The 17,704-nt window shown below is 44.1% G+C and overlaps 1 pseudogene; it reads left to right on the top strand.

Annotated features, from left to right (window-relative positions):
* The first annotated feature begins 3,146 nt into the window (after positions 1–3,146).
* On the top strand, positions 3,147–4,607 carry LOC147750800 (interferon-related developmental regulator 2 pseudogene; annotated as a pseudogene).
* The last annotated feature ends 13,097 nt before the right edge of the window (positions 4,608–17,704 follow it).

Below are 17,704 nucleotides of genomic sequence, written 5' to 3'. Positions count from 1 at the left end.
CAATCAGCTTTCTGCGCGCAAAGTTCCGAAACGCGAAAAGTAAGCGGACCGGATCGCTGCCCGGAGCGCTGTTACAGATATATATCTTGATTTAAACGTTAATTTCTCAAAATCCACTGAAGCACATATATTGAGACCTAGCAAAGGCACATCGGGCTAACAGTCCCTACAATTTTGCCAAGTTTCGTGCAAATCCATTCAGCCGTTCGAGCTAAAAGTGAGTCCAACCGCCCTATGGAAAAATGAATGGGAAAAACGCGTTTTGGGACCCCCCTTTTTTCTCGGCCCCCCCTTGACGAAACCCCACCAAATTTTCAGGGGCTGCTCAGAAACAAAATGTGCCGTTTTCCTGAGAATTTCAGCCGATTCCGTCCACAAACGCCAAAGTTATTAGACATAGAATTTTCAAAAATCCCATAGGGAATTAATCCTAACTATATATACCTACTGGCGATAGCCAGTAGGTAATATATATATATATATATATATATATATATATGTATATATTACCTACTGGCGGTCGCCAGTAGGTAGTTATAGTTAGGATTTTTTTCAATGTTAAATCTCAAAATTCTATTTTGAATAACTTTGGCGCCGGTTGACGAATCTTACTGAAAATTTCCTCAAAATGGCTTCGCGGCATTCCGTTCCTTCCCTGAAAGTTTGGGGGGGATTCGTCAAGCGGGGGCCGTGATAAAAGGGGGGTCCCAAAATGCGTTTTCCCCATGTTAATTTCCGTAGGGCGGTCGATTTCACTTTTAGCCCGAACAGCTGAATGGATTTCCACCAAATTTGGCAAAATTGTAGGGACTGGTAGCCCGATGTGCCTTTGCTATGTCTCAAGATATGTGCTCCAGTGGATTTTGAGTAATTTAGGTTAAAAAAAATATCTATATCTATAGGCGCGCTCCGGTGCGCGCACCGGGATGCGCACCAGGCGCGACACGCGACTTGCGCGCGGAAAGCTTATTGGCTCACGGGTGTCTGTAAACATTCGAAACAGTCCGGAGCGGCCGCCATCTTGTGTCTCGGTAGGATCGAGACACAAGAGGTGACATAAAAAAAGGGAGAAATGACTATAGGGGGGCAGGGTAGCCCCCCTCCTAACCCCCTAGGTTTAATGTGGGGGCTAAAATAGGGTCCCGAGGGGCATTAAAAAAAAATATTTTTTTTCGATTTGCGTGGGGGGGAGCGCCCGGTACGCGCACCAGGAAGCGCACCAGGAAGCGCAAAGGGGAGCGAAGCACGGGGAAAATCCAGGACCTTATTTATGAAGGCCTTGCAACAGTTTTGCGCCGCCTGCGTTGACTGACTCACTGTTTGTATGTGTTTTGAAGACAGCATATGTACAGGACTGTATGGATGTATGAGTGTGTATATGTGTATGTTAGTGAGTAAACGACTGTTTCACTATTGTCTTTTTCAGTAACGACATATGTTTTAGTCTAGTATATGTGAGTATTGATTTATAAAAGTGAGTATATGTGAGAGTGAGAGATTATAAGTTCCTGTTTAAATTAGTATGTGTTTATATAAGTGATTGTTTAAGAGAGTAAGTATGTGTAAGTATTCTTAGAAGTAAAGTGGTAGTGTATGTATTGCTGTATATGCAAATAAATGAATGTTCATTAGTTTTTTTGCATGTGTGAATATGTGTGTGAGTAACTTTTGGATGACTGTCGAAGTGTAACAGGATGTATAGGTGTATCACTACATATAATGAGTGAGTATATGTATGAGTGACTATATAGAACTGTTTGTGAATGAGTGGATGTGTATATAGATGGTGGAATTACTGAATTGTTTGTTGTAACTGGAATGGGTATCTCCACTTTTTTGAAAATGTTAAATACTATTCTTGAATATGTGTTTCAAGGCTTACATTACACTGAAAGGAGGTCTCTCACTCTGTCACAAGGATGGTGTCATCAGTGATGTCATGAGTGATGTCACTGACCATGTCATGAGTGATGTAATATGTGACGTCATCAGCAGTGCATTGCAGGCGCGTAAGTTATAGTGAGTCCAACTAACTACAACGTGGGAATTTCAAATGTTTTATGTCAATAAAATTTCCAGCTAACTATAACTGGTGTGAAACCTAGGGTTTTTTCAGTGAATTTAATAGGTTTTTTAAATGCTAATTCCTAACTATAACTGGTGTGAAACCTATGGTTTTTTCAGTGAATATATATATATATATATATATATATTACCTAGTGGCGGTCGCCAGTAGGTATATATAGTTAGGACGGTTTACCATAGGAAATCCCCAACATTCTATTGGGAATAACTTTGGCCCTGGTTGATGAATCTTCGCAAATTTCTCAAAGAAGATGGCTCGCTCCGCTCCGCTCCTTCCCTGAAAGTTTGGGGGGGATTCGTCAAGTGGGGGCTGAGAAAAAAGGGGGGTCCCAAAACGTGTTTTCCCCATGTTAATTTCCATAGGACCTTTAGACTCAGCTACAGCTTCAACCGCTGAAGGGAATTACACCAAACTTGTCAAAATGGTAGTGTCTGGTATGCAGATCACGCTTTTGGTAAAATTGTGTAAATCCCTCCAGTGGTTCCTGAGAAAATTAGAAGAGAAATCAATTATAAGCCCGAACGCGTGCGCGCACCCCGCGATTTTTCGCAATTTTTTTTTTTGGGTGGGGCTTGGGGGGGGGGCTTGGGGGGCTTCTCTCTTTCATTTTTGTGTTTATTTTTTCAATTTCGAGGGTGCCCACTCCTCGTTTTGCCCCCCGAGATCACCGCCGCGGCCCGAGCCGCCTGAAGATGGCCGCCGCCTGGTTGTGGGCGGGGCCGGGAGGACGTGGTTTCCGCTTCCCCCTGCCTGGGGGAAGCCTTCGATGTCCGGACCTGTCTCCCGTGCCGAGGGGGAGACCGGGTGATGCAGGCCTGAGGAGAAGTGTGGGCTGGTACGGGGCTCCCGTGTGCGGAGGGAGCCCCGGGAGAAGAGGAGACGCTTTGGCCGAGCAGCAGCGTAGGTAGGTTGGTGCGGGGATTGGGTGCAGGGTGCGGGGTGCGGGGTGCGGGCAGCGGTAGAAGTGGGCGGCCGGGACGGAGAGAATAGTCCCGCAGCGCCCTCGTGAAAGGGGCGTTTGCGGAGGCGGGACTGCAGGTTCCAGGGATCTTTGCAACTGCGGGCGGGAGCGGGTAGAGCTCAGAGGGCGCCGAAAGAAGATGGTGTCGGAGCTAGCGGCGTGTTTCCCAATCCCTGTGCTGAGAGTGAATTTGTGGAGCGGTGGCGGGATAGCGCAAACTCCGCACTCCTGATATCGGGAATGCAGAAGCCTAGAAGGACCCACCCGCAGGCCAAGCGGAACGGCCGGGGTTCCCGAGGCACAGCTGGAGCAGACTCACAGGCCAGCGACGATGACGAGGTTGCCAGTGAGGTGCAGAGCCACTACAGCAGCAACAGTGAAACGGCAAGCGTTGCGGAGGAAGGAACCGGAAGTGATTCGGTGGATGAGCAGACTCAGCAGGACGAGAGGGAGGATAAGCTGAAAGAATGCATTGATAACGTGATGGATAAGAGTGCTAAAACCCGCCAGGCGGCACTGGAGAGCCTGCGGCTTGCGTTGTCAGCTAGGATCTTGTATGACTTCCTGCTGGAGCGACGTCTCACTCTCACAGATGCTTTGGAGCGATGTATGAAGAAAGGGAAAGGGGAGGAGCAGTCTTTGGCTGCTAATGTGCTTACACTGCTGTGCCTTCAAATGGGTTCTGGGCCTGAAGGGGAGGAAATTTTCCGGAGTCTTAAGCCACTTCTAATCAATATCCTCACTGATGCCTCAGCCAGCCTAATCGCCCGGCAAAGCTGTGCCTCTGCCCTAGCAATGTGCTGTTACTTGGTTGCAGCTGATGTTGAGGATTTAGGTACATGCCTCACTTGCCTAGAGGGAATCTTCAGCTCTTCATACTTGAATGCTACTTCACCCAACACTGTGCAGCACAACCCTCAGACACAGCAACTGCATTGCAGTGCCCTGCATTCATGGTCCCTGCTGCTGACAATCTGCCCCAATTCACAAGTGGAAAAGATCCTTCTAAACCACTTATCCAAGCTGCCCAGCGTACTGTCCAGTGAAAATGTCAACCTGCGCATTGTAGTTGGTGAGACCATCGCGCTGCTGTTTGAACTGGCCAGAGAACTGGAGGAGGATTTCTTCTATGAAGACACTGACCTGCTTTGTACAAAGCTGAAAGCCCTGGCGACGGACAGCAACAAGTATCGGGCTAAACTGGACCGCCACAAGCAACGCTCTATTTTCAGAGACGTATTGCACTTCATAGAGAACGGAGAGTGCCACGAGGAGACCATCAAGTTTGGCCTGGAGTGTATGTACATAGATAGCTGGGTTAGGAGGAGAACATACAACGCCTTCAAAGAAGTCCTAGACTCGGGAGTGCGACATCATCTCCAGAATAATGAACTCCTCCGAGACATCTTGGAACTGGGTCCTCCTCTTGTGTTGGATGCAGCTGCTATCAAAGCCAGCAAGATCACACGAGTGGAAAAGCATATGTACAACTCTGCTGCTTTCAAAGCCCGGACTAAATCTAGGAGCAAAGTGCGTGACAAGCGTGTTGACATCATGTGACCTTGCTGAACCGTGGCCCACACTATCCCACATCTGGCAACACATGCGGCTAGTCTTGCAGAAGTCCCAGATACAAACTACACTTGCCAACCACTGTGATGACTGAACGAAGATGCCAAAACTACAGCCAAGAAGAGGGGGATACAGCTTTTACAGTGAAGCGTCAGACCCCAAAGTGTGCTGTCCCTCAGCATTCATCAGAGGGGCGTCCTCTAACCTGGGAGTGTTTTATACATCTATTTAAAAAGCATCATTCACCTGACTGAGCAGTGCCATTGCCTATGATCATGGGGAAAGCGTGCTTTGGACTTGTTAAGGCAGCTGGACACGTATTTTAGTCAAGAAAAAAAAAAAGAATAGTCCTACGATTTTTCCTTAATGAGGCATGGTTCTATTTACCTTTAAGCCCTTCCGCTTCAGAGATCCTGCCTCACCTCCCACAATGTCTATCTACAGCCCCTCTGACACGTTCCCTGGTTTAGATCACCCCCTGCCTTCTGTCTCCCCCTATGCCCTGCTCCTCTCCCTTGCAGCCGAGCACGGCTCCCCCCTCCCTCAGCGCCTTCCTCCTGCCTCTCCCCCTCCCCTTCCTGCTCCTTGAAGGCTCTGGGCTGTTCAGAGCTGCCACCTCCCCTCTGGCTCCTGCTGCCCCCTGCGGTGGACTGGTGGCCCGGAGAGCTCTGCGTTATCCTCTTAAAGGCTTCTCTGCACCCCCTCCTCTGCCAGCCACCCTCCTCAGCCCCAGTGCTCTCACTTCCCATGTGTTGGGGGGGAGGGGGGGAGGCGACAGTCATTGATAAGGCTCCAGACGAGGTGGCTAGCCCCAGATAGGAGTCCTGAAATCTAGAATTACAGTCGGGCTGGGGAAGGAAGTGAAAACTCCCACCTCACCAACTTAAATAAACGTTATGGTCACACGCGACATGTGTGGTGCCTAGAAACCTAGCGCCAACATGAGGTGTGCCCCCAAGTGTGCAGTCCCCACAACCTTCATGAAGTATGCCTGTTCTGATATGTATGTGGCTTAGAAGCAATCTCAGCGCACCATGCATGTTTATAAATTGGATAGCGCCAAGAAGCTATTATTACGTTTATGCGTCATCAGTGCATTATGTTCCTGCGAGGGGATTTGACTACGCGTCCTTATGTTTTTTTGTATTTAATTTTTAATAAAGAATTGAGCTACAATATGCCCACGGGCCGCTTCCAAAGTAGGAGAAACCCTGCTGAATGAATGACAATTGAAGAGTGAAGTTTGTACATAGCGCCTAGTAACTGGTGAATGCTCCGACATACATATATGCATCTTACTTACATGCGACATGCATACATCGATGTAACATAAAATACATTGACTTCAATGAACTGAGTTGTGGTATGAAGTCAAACGAGAGCAGGGCTGCAACCAGTGTCTATATCCGAACTATGGAGCGCCTAGAAGCCATAGGAATGCATTTTTGATGCCTCAAATGTATAGCGCTTAGAAAAACTATCTATGTACAAAGCTATGAAGTCTGATACGTACACTATTCAGTAACTTAGAACTCTTGTGAATACATTATCTCTGCCCGAGGTGTATGACGTTTTAACGCCCTCCTAAACATAATGGGGCAGATTTACAAACCCCTTGCGCCACTTTTGCGTCATTTATAACAGGGGGAAATGGCGCAAAAGTGGCGCATGGGGCTTGTAAATCTGCCCCAATGTCTTTAGATGAGGTATATAGTTCATAGAGGCACTGTGGGTAATTAATGCCTGTACCTGGGTGGTACAAGGTTTGGAAACCTAATAAACAGATTATTTTAGTATCGGAGCAGTAAACCACAGGTTTTAGGCCTTATATAGTTAGGAATTAACATATAAAAAACCATTGAAATTCCTCCTATATATATATATATATATATATATATATATATATATATATATATATATATATATATATATATATATATATATATATATATATATATATATATATATATATATTAGCATTTAAAAAACCAATGAAATTCACTGAAAAAACCAAAGGTTATACACTATATATAGTTAGGAATTAGCCTTTAAAAAACCAATGAAATTCACTAAAAAACCATAGGTTTTAGGCCTTATATAGTTAGGAATTAACATATAAAAAGCCATTGAAATTCCTCCTATATAGTTAGCTGGACATTTTATTGACATAAAACCCAATGAAATTCCATATATAGTTAGTTGCAATAACTATATATCGCGCACCCGCAATCCACTGCTGATGATGTCACATATTACATCATTCATGACATGGTCAGTGACATCACTGATGACATCACTGATGTCATCTCAAATGATATCACTGATGACATCTCAAATGACATCATGACACACCAATACCAGTTACTACATATGCACTCACTGATTCCTACGTCTACACACACATTCACTCATTCACCCATATAATCACTCATACATACAGTCACTCATTATTACAACACTATCATATGCACTCATACACCTATGCAGACACTCACACACTGCCACTCATCCATGGAGTTACTCACACACCTAGTCAGTCCTGTAAAGAATCAATCACACTTCGATTTCCTCATCTATACAGTTAATTTCAGAACACCTTACTTTTTCAAACATATACTAACACATACTTACTCTCTTATAGAATTACTGATACAAGTACACATTGATCTGCACAGAGTCACACACCTCCCAGCCAGCCACACACACACTCAGTCTTCCATACAAATACTTGGGCAACCAATCAATAACCCATATAGCCACTCATATAGCTACTGATCAACACATGCAGCAGCTTGCACAACAACAGACATATTGATGTTCACTTTCAGACAGTTTAGTCACTAACCCATGCAGTCAGTCACGCACCTACTAAATCCTTCATCCAGACACTTATACATCCACTCATTCTTCAATATGTAAAACATATTTAAACTTTACAGAAACACACAGTCACTGGATGATGTCATCAGTGATGTCATCAGTGATGTCACTGACCATGTCATGAATGATGTAATATGTGACATCATCAGCAGTGGATTGCGGGTGCACGATATATAGTTATTGCAACTAACTATATATGGAATTTCATTGGGTTTTATGTCAATAAAATGTCCAGCTAACTATATAGGAGGAGTTTCAATGGTTTTTTATATGTTAATTCCTAACTATATAAGGCCTAAAACCTAAGGTTTTTTTAAGGAATTTCATTGGTTTTTTAAAGGCTAATTCCTAACTATATATAGTGTATAACCTTTGTTTTTTTCAGTGAATATATATATATATATATATATAAATATCACGTAGATCGTCACCTATCGAACAGAAAGCATCTGCTGGATCCCAAAAATGACGAGGAGTCGACCCAAAAAGTGCTGGTGCAAACAATGTTTATTTAAATAAAGCCAGCTCTGCCGCCATGACGCGTTTTGCCTTCGAGAAGGCTTGATCACATGACAAACTGCTCATCATAGAGCACGGCTTTTAAAGTGACAGTGCATTGTAATTCATAAAGGACATAGAAAAAATACTAGTACATAATTAGACAGCATCGTTTACATTCAAATGGTAAAATACCAAGCGATAATAATGAACTATTAAAACCAAAGCTTCCTTAAAACATATAACTGTGTTTAAAGGATCCCAATACTTTAAAAAAAATACTTTCAGTAACATGTCATTGGAACAACATCAATATTATTTGCTAACTAATAGTACATGACAATAAATGTGTCTATGTAATCTATTAGAGAAAAACATTCTAAACTGATATTGAGTCACCATGTTATTATGCTTTGTAAAATAGTTCAATATTCGACAGCACTAGAATAACACGCTAAAAATGCGACTGTCGTAAATATAAAGTGCTAAGTCCTTTTTGTCCTTATTCAAAGACAATGACGATTATTCAAAATAGAGCCCAAGTGGGCCTGCCACAATGCCTGCTGAATCATATTTAGTGCAAATTAAGTGATAATAAGTATTTACAATATAAAGTGCAAGTGGAAAACAGCCAATTCTAAGTGAAATAATTTCATATACAAAAAAACAGTTTTTTTCTTTTCTTTCTTTTTCATAAATTATTAAATAATATGATCAAATAGAGCACCACATTTCACAGAAATATTTTCAAAATTCATCTGACTCCTTTGGTGAGATCAAAGCTGTAAATAACTATCCGGACAGGTTAACAGGGGCATAACAAGAAAATCCTTCAAATGCATGTGTAAAGATCTTCCCTATCATTTAACCTGTTAGGGTTCTTTGTATTAAGCTCCAGTATATATCTAGTCTCAAGAAGACGGAGTTTGGCCTCACGGTCCCCTCCTCTTCTTGAGACTTCTACTGCATCAATTAGAAAATACCGGAGCTGGTCAGGTATGCCTTGGTGTTTGTCCTGAAAATGCCTGGCAACCGGATAGTTTTGGTCGTGGCTCGAGATTGCACGTATGTGTTAGAGTATCCATTTGTGGGCAGGCAGTTTGGTACTGCCTACATACTGTAGACCACACGGACACTCCAACACATAAATGACAAATTCAGATTTGCAGGTCATCTTCTTAGAGATGGCTGTGGGGCGTTCACGGAAAGGGCTTTTGAAATGAGTCCTGCTGCTGCCGAAGCGGCAGGCTTTACATTGTGGACAGGTCTTAAAGCCTTTTCTGAGTGCCCCCCAAGTGGTGGAGGTTGTGGGCTCCAGGGTGCTACTAACTAATGCCCTTGCCACGGACGGAGATCTGCAGAAAGTAAGTTCTGGTTTACTATTGAGTTTGTGTCCAATTACTGGATCACTTTGAACCAGATTCCAGTTCTTATATAATATTTTCCTCAAAGCCCCATGCTGACGGTTGAAAGTTAGAATAACTCGTGGGCAAGTAGTTGCATGTTCTCCTCCTGGCTGGCTATCTGTAGTGATGTTTCTTACCCTGGGGGTTAAGGCCTCCTGTCTGCTTATTGAATTAGATCGCTTTATGGCCTTGACTAGACTGACATTGGAATAGCCCCTATCAAGGATATATATATATTGTATTGATTAGGTATTGATTATGTATTGATTGTGTTGATTGTGACACATTACATCTAATGTCGTTCAAAGATGGCGTGCCCTTTGGACGTTGTGATGATAGTCCTTTGTCTATGTTCATGTCTCTAATCAGTTAACAGCTTTAAGAACATGTTGACATTGCATTCGGTCTAACACACACTGACGAAGGCAGCACGCCGAAACGCGTCTGTGTGAGCCCCTTCCGCGAAAATAGAATCAGCGTGATTGGCAAATCTACCTTTCCGAGTGCTGTTTGTCTTCTTGTTTAAATCAGGAGGAATTGGAGCGTTTGTGAAGCGGCGTCCACGAGCCGCCGACAGCACCCGTCCACGAGTGCGCAGCCGTTTTCGTGGAGGAGGAGCATTTGAAAGTGGCAAGGCTGCGCACCGCCGTTTTCGTTAATGGGGGATTGAAACCGAGCCGTGAGACAAAGTACGAAGGATACCTGACGGCTTTCGCCGAAGGCTTCCCGAGGAAGACGTCTCCCTGGTGAGCAACTTTGAACTTATTTACCCCATTGCTGCATGTCAGTGACACTACGGAGCATTGCGGCAGGACGTCAGGAAGGTAACAACGCCACACGCGACGGAGCGCGAGGGCATCACACTAGTCCCAGATGCACATGAAGATTGTGCGGGACACCTAACACCTCGACATGTTCTCCGATGCGGAGTGGCAAGCGGCGGCTAAGTGCATGTTGAAACGGCAAGAGAAAATGCCCGAAAAGTCAACCATGCCGGCAGCAGAGGCACCCAATAATCCACTAACAGTTACCATGACGAAACTCGAAAGACTCCGTGAACGGGAGATACGAAAATGGTGGGAGACAACCAGCCTAACCAACTATATTGAGGAAGAAAGAGTACCCCGAGGACTGAGGGTCCACACAGTTCCTTCATACGAAAACCCAGACCCCCAACTACTTACAGACTGGTTTGAGCACACCGCATCCTACTGCGAAGGGACCTTAAAGATACTTGTAAAATACGCGTGGAGCGACAGAGAAAGAGCATTGGCGGAAATTGCACTAGTTAATGCCGAATTGGACAATGAAACAGAGCCGGGCATAATAGCAACCATTGGGCAGATGAAAGATCAAATGAAAGCCCGGCTTGTCAAGTATGAAACAAAAATTAGACTTCGCAAACAAGAAACATGTGAACGTGACGCGAACAACTACCAAACAGGACGCGTACTAACATATGCTAAGAAATATGACGCTCCTCGCAAAGCCCTACAGAGAGTAACAGGTGGTGGCGCTGGATCGGCAAACATAACTGATACAGTCACCTCGGAGTCCGATGTAACTGAGAATGAATCAGAAGGGAACCAATCAGACCCAGAAGAACGGAGTGGCAATAGAACATCACAAGCAACCCAACCTAAAAGAAATAAGAGAACCCCTTTTCAGGAGGAATTCGAGGTGATAAAGAAATCCTGGCTCCGGGGCGGAAAGAACAAACCGCCGGATGCATGAACTTCGGGGGCAGGAAAACAAGGAGGACAATGAGGGCAGGAGGCGGCAAGAAAAGGCAGAGGAGGCACGGGAGCATCCCGCTGGTCGAACCGCAACAACAAGAAATAGCCTCATCTAACTCCAGTGCCCCTGAAGACCAGGCCAATCTGACAGTAGTGAATCTAACAAAAAGAAAACTTATGAATGATGAAGAGAAAGTTCTAAGCCTCGGATTAACATTTTGTCCTAACAATGAGTTGGAGTATACACAGACTAAGATTGATTTGTTCCGCTTCACACGAAAACTAAAACTCCACAAATATTTCAAATTGCGTCCACATCTACAAGACAGAGTAAAAAAAGGATCTAGGATAACTGCAACTGACACCTTAAGCAGTAGAGACCTACACACTGTAGAAATCCTAGAAGACCTTGAAATGGAGCAAACTCAGAATAATGAACAACTGGATGTGGCGCAAAGAGCAGAATTGCAAGGAGTGGAACAGGATAGAGAGGATAGTGGATTTAAACCGGTCTCCATCTTTGTTCCTCAGTCTCCTTGGGATGCGGTGGACGTATTTACTGAAGCGATGAACAACGATCTAATGAAATATCGAAAAGTGGACCACCATAATTTTGAACAGAACATCACGGAACCACAGAAAAATGCACTGAAAACCCTAATGGCAGATAAGAACATTGTGGTGAAACCCTCGGATAAAGTGGGGGAATGTGGTTTTAAAGAGTAGGGACTATTACAAGCAGGACGCTCTGAAGCAACTCTTGGATGAGAAATTTTATAACAAATGTACCAGTGAGACCTATCAACAGAGTATTAGGGAGTATGATGAACTAATCAAGAAATGGTACGATCTTCGGATGCTTAGCAGAGATGAACACCTATTCTTGCGTACCAACTGCCCCATGACACCAACTTTTTACCACCTCCCTAAATTACATAAAATCGTGACTGTCCTCCGGGCCGTCCAATCATTTCCTCCATTGGGAGTTTAACAGAAAATATGTCCCGATTCGTTGATAACATCCTGTTTCCTTTGGTGTCCAATCTGGAATCATACATTAGAGACACAAAGGACTTTTTGGTAAAAATACAGGACTTGGAATGGGAATCGGGGTACTTATTGATTGCATTGGACATTACTAGTTTATATACTAGAATTGAACATCAAAATGGCCTAGAAGCAGTCAAACATGCTTTAGAACAGCGTCAATTACGTTTTGCCAGACATAACATCATGATTCTGGAGTTCGTTGAATTTTGCCTGACCCATAATATCTTCTGATTTGAGGATCAACTGTATATACAGAGGTCAGGGACGGCGATTGGCACATGCTTTGCTCCCAACTATGCAAATTTATTTGTGGGCTGGTGGGAGGAGCAGGTGCCCAGGAGCTGTAAAGTTGAGGAGCAAGAGGGGACAGTAATATGCTGGCATCGATACATCAATGACTTGTTCATCGTATGGAATGGTGGAAGTGATACAGCATATGAGTATATAAACATGCTGAATACAACAGCTTAAACCTTCATTTCTCAGGTTCAGTCAATCCGGTGGCAGCGGATTATCTGGATCTGAGAATATTTATTGAAGAAGGACATCTTCACACCTCCCTATTTAGGAAAGAGACTGCTGGCAATTCAACACTCTTTGCAAGCAGCAGCCACCCTCCCCAACTGATCAACAGTATCCCCTATGGGGAATTACTGAGGCTCCGCAGGAACTGCTCCAGAGATTCCGACTTCGAGGCGGCTGCCTCAGAGTGCGTATCCCGCTTTAAGATCAGGGGATATGGTAAAAAATTGTTGAAAAAAACTCTGGATAAAGTAAGGAAGATCGAGAGAGGGACCTTCCTCGCCTCCAACCCTATACGGGGAAGACGTGCGAAGAAGGAAACCAACAATAAAGGGAAATTCAGGTTGATTACCCCATATTCATCAGGGGCGAAAGATCTAAGAATGATGCTCAATAAAAACGGGCACATTCTGTTGACCGATAATGTACTTAAGGAAGACCTACCGACCCATCCACTCCTCACCTTTAGCAAAGCAAGATCAGTGGGCGACATGTTAGTGACCAGCCACCTTGAGAAATTGGCCCCTAGAGTCAATACCTTAAGAGATCACAAAGTCTTTTACCCCTGCGGCCGCTGCAAAGCGTGCGCAGGTAGTAAACGGGTCCTATCGTACACAATAACAGAAACAGGGAGAAAAATGACTATCAACAAGTTTATCACCTGTAGTACGCAGTATGCCGTCTATTGCTTACATTGTCCGTGTGGCCTTCGCTACATGGGAAGCACTATTAAAGAGCTTAAATTAAGAATATTAGAACATCTCAGAGCGATAGACAAGGCAGACCCGGCCTACCCGGTGGCTCGCCATTTCGCTGAGGCCCATGGGCGGGACCGTAACAAACTGCAATATTTTGGTATAGATATGGTGCCCCCAAATGTGAGGGGTGGTGACCGCCTAAGACGATTGCGGAGGTTGGAATCGAGATACATTATAGACCTCTCTACGAAACATCCCAAAGGCCTTAACAGTGGGGAAGAGATGGCTTTCCATCTAGGTAAATAAGAGATATAGCTCACAGTAATGAACTCAGAACTTGAACACTGTTTGAGCACAATCTTGCAATCCAATGTGATCTAGAGCTAGCTGGAATTTATCTCTTAGTATGCCGTCCTCCTTATTGTACATGATGGTTCTGTTTACATAATATTTGATATTCGTCATGTTAACTGCAAGTTTAATCAGATCCATTGGATCTGATCTGATTCTTTTGACTATGAATTTTTGAAACTATGAATTTATGATTGCAATATGATGAAATCTATAATCTCAGTATTTGAGGATAATATTTTAATGTTAATGAATTTTGCTGAGTTTACAGTAATTATGCAACCCTAAACGAGTTTATATGTATAATTGCCTCATAATGCTGTCATGATTATGTCTCAGAGGGTGTAAAAATTCCCTTTTTTTATCTCTGAATAAGTGGCTTATGTTGACTAACATCATAGCTGCTATTTATGAGCCCTAGTATCACTTAGAGATACAACTCAGCAGGACTGATACACTGAGTTGATTGAAATAATGAGTTGTCATGCCAATGTTTTCCGCTGTTATACCCACTGCATCTGTTTGTATAGCTTCTTTCCCCCTTCATAAGTAATTTTTTATGTATGGAATCAAAATGCAATTTATAAATTATGTTGGGTACAATTGACATGCAAGATAAGGGACATTAGCCGATCCGTGGCTTGATTTCTTGTTCATCTCAAGAACAAGTTTATACTATAGATATCACTATTTCCCAAGGGGTGACTGCCCATCTGTGGGCTCTATTGTACTCAATCTTATGTATTGATTGTGACACATTACATCTAATGTCGTTCAAAGATGGCTCGCCCTTTGGATGTTGTGATGATAGTCCTTTGTCTATGTTCATGTCTCTAATCAGTTAACAGCTTTAAGAACATGTTGACATTGCATTCGGTGTAACGCACACTGACGAAGGCAGCACGCCGAAACGCGTCTGTGTGAGCCCCTTCCGCGAAAATAAAATCAGCGTGATTGGCAAATCTACCTTTCCGAGTGCTGTTTGTCTTCTTGTTTAAATCAGGAGGAATTGGAGCGTTTTTTATATATATATATATATATATATATATATATATATATATATATATATATATATATATATATATATATATATATATATATATATATATATATATATATATATATATAAAAACCTCGCAGGTAACCTCGAATCGAGTGGAGCCTCAGACACCAGAATGCTTACTTCATTTATTAGCGATTTGCACACAGACAGAGAACAGTTGAAGAACACCAAAGTCAATGTGATGCCAAACGCGTTTCAGGAAGCAAATCCCTTCGTCAGTGGCGTGTGCTCATGAAGGAAGGCAAAGTTGATCACACACCTCCTCTTATTCAAACAACCCGCCTCAAAGGGCGTGGCCCTCTCACGGCATTCTGGTTGTTGTGGTGCTGATATTCAATTTCCCCGGTGGGCATGCCTCTCTTCAGGAAAGTGAAACACAGTTCATAACCCAAGTGGGCTGATGTCTTCTTCTGCCCACCGCCTGTTAAGCTTTTCAAACGCCAATGTAAGTCCCAAGGTGGTACCATCCTGAAACAGCACCAAAACTTGCGTGTCTTCCTTTGCAGTCGGCACCATGTGGGGCGCTGAAGGACCCGCTACAGCAGTTAGCTCTGCTCACGGCTTGGCAAGAGCCGTAAATATCAAAACCTCGCAGGTAACCTCAAATTGAGTGGAGCCTCAGACACCAGAATGCTTACTTCATTTATTAGCGATTTGCACGCAGGCAGAGAACAGTTGAAGAACACCAAAGTCAATGTGATGCCAAACGCGTTTCAGGAAGCAAATCCCTTCGTCAGTGGCGTGTGCTCATGAAGGAAGGCAAAGTTAATAACACACTTCCTCTTATTCAAACAACCCGCCTCAAAGGGCGTGGCCCTCTCACAGCATTCTGGTTGTTGTGGTGCTGATATTTAATTTCCCCGGTGGGCATGCCTCTCTTCATGAAAGTGAAACACAGTTCATAACCCAAGTGGGCTGATGTCGTCTTCTACCCACCGCCTGTTAAGCTTTTCAAAAGCAAATGTAAGTCCCAAGGTGGTGCCATCCTGCAACAGCACCAAAACTTGCGTGTCTTCCTTTGCAGTCGGCACCATGTGGGGTGCTGCAGGACCCGCTATAGCAGTGGGCTCCGCTCACAGCTTGGCAAGAGCCGTAAATATCAAAACCTCGCAGGTAACCTCAAATCGAGTGGAGCCTCAGTCACCAGAATGCTTACTTGTTAAATGTAAAGAGTTATTTACATGTCTTTCAATGTTCAACCATGACTTGCACTTTTTAATAACACAAACTGTTCCATGCCTATTTCCATGTCACATGTTACCTAGGCTAACCACCTGACCTTCTCTTGGTTACTTTGCACTACTATAAATAAGCTCACTCCTATGGTGATAACAGATGTAGTAAACAAGGTGGCCGAAACGCATCTGGTCGTTTTTTTAATAAATTCCTTTGATCTTCAAACTCACGGAGTCGGTGCCTGTTTTCAAAGATTGCAGAACCAGGATTGGATACATATATATATCTGTCAACAGAACTACAAGATCCAGCATGCCTTTGAACTACGTAATGACCATTGAAGGTCTTGACCACTGGGGGTCAATAAAAGGAACCTTGGCAATTGCTTGTGGGACTGACAGCAGTGATGGTGTAAGGGGTGACCTTTGAGAAAGTCCAATGTTGGACGAAACGCGTCAGGCATTTCACCCGTAAGAAAATAAAATACCTGTTTGAAAATCCGTGAGTGTGCGACTCCGTTTTCCACGTTGGTGGGAGTTTGGTGAAGATATTCGGCGGTGTGGTTCTGCCGCGGGAGGGCGCACAGTCAGCAAGCGCGCCAGAGGCTTTCCCGACCTGAACCCTCCTTCCTCGTCGTGACGCACGAGAAAGGGAAAGCGGCTGCCACCGGTGACCGGCATCGGTATGACTCTGCAGGTGAACTTTAAAATGGTTTGCCAACAGCACACGGAAGAGACAGACACTTCCAAACGGAACAAATAATATTAAAAACACCGCCTAATGGAGGGCAGATGAACTACTGCTGTCAACAGAACTACAAGATCCAGCATGCCTTTGAACTACGTAATGACCATTGAAGGTCTTGACCACTGGGGGTCAATAAAAGGAACCTTGGCAAATGCTTGTGGGACTGACAGCAGCGATGGTGTAAGGGGTGACCTTTGAGAAAGTCCAATGTTGGACGAAACGCGTCAGGCATTTCACCCGTAAGAAAATAAAATACCTGTTGGAAAAATCCGTGAGTGTGCGACTCCGTTTTCCACGTTGGTGGGAGTTTGGTGAAGATATTCGGCGGTGTGGTTCTGCCGCGGGAGGACGCACAGTCAGCAAGCGCGCCAGCGGCTTTCCCGACCTGAACCCTCCTTCCTGGTCATGACGCACGAGAAAGGGAAAGCGGCTGCCACCGGTGACCAGCATCGGTATGACTCTGCAGGTGAACTTTAAAATGGTTTGCCAACAGCACATGGAACAGACAGACACTTCCAAACGGAACATATAATATTAAAAACACCGCCTAATGGAGGGCAGATGAACTACTGCTGTCAACAGAACTACATATCCAGCATGCCTTTGAACTACGTAATGACCATTGAAGGTCTTGACCACTGGGGGTCAATAAAAGGAACCTTGGCAAATGCTTGTGAGACTGACAGCAGCGATGGTGTAAGGGGTGACCTTTGAGAAAGTCCAATGTTGGACGAAACGCGTCAGGCATTTCACCCGTAAGAAAATAAAATACCTGTTTGAAAATCCGTGAGTGTGCGACTCCGTTTTCCACGTTGGTGGGAGTTTGGTGAAGATATATATATACATCAGCAGTGCATTGCAGGCGTGCAAGTTATAGTGAGTCCAACTAACTATAACGTGGAAATTTCAATGGTTTTATGTCAGTAAAATTTCCAGCTAACTATAACTGGTGTCAAAC

This window comes from Lissotriton vulgaris, chromosome 1_1 (genome assembly GCF_964263255.1).
Source record: "Lissotriton vulgaris chromosome 1_1, aLisVul1.2, whole genome shotgun sequence".
Classification (NCBI taxonomy): domain Eukaryota; kingdom Metazoa; phylum Chordata; class Amphibia; order Caudata; family Salamandridae; genus Lissotriton; species Lissotriton vulgaris.
This window is presented reverse-complemented; position numbering and strand designations above follow the sequence as displayed.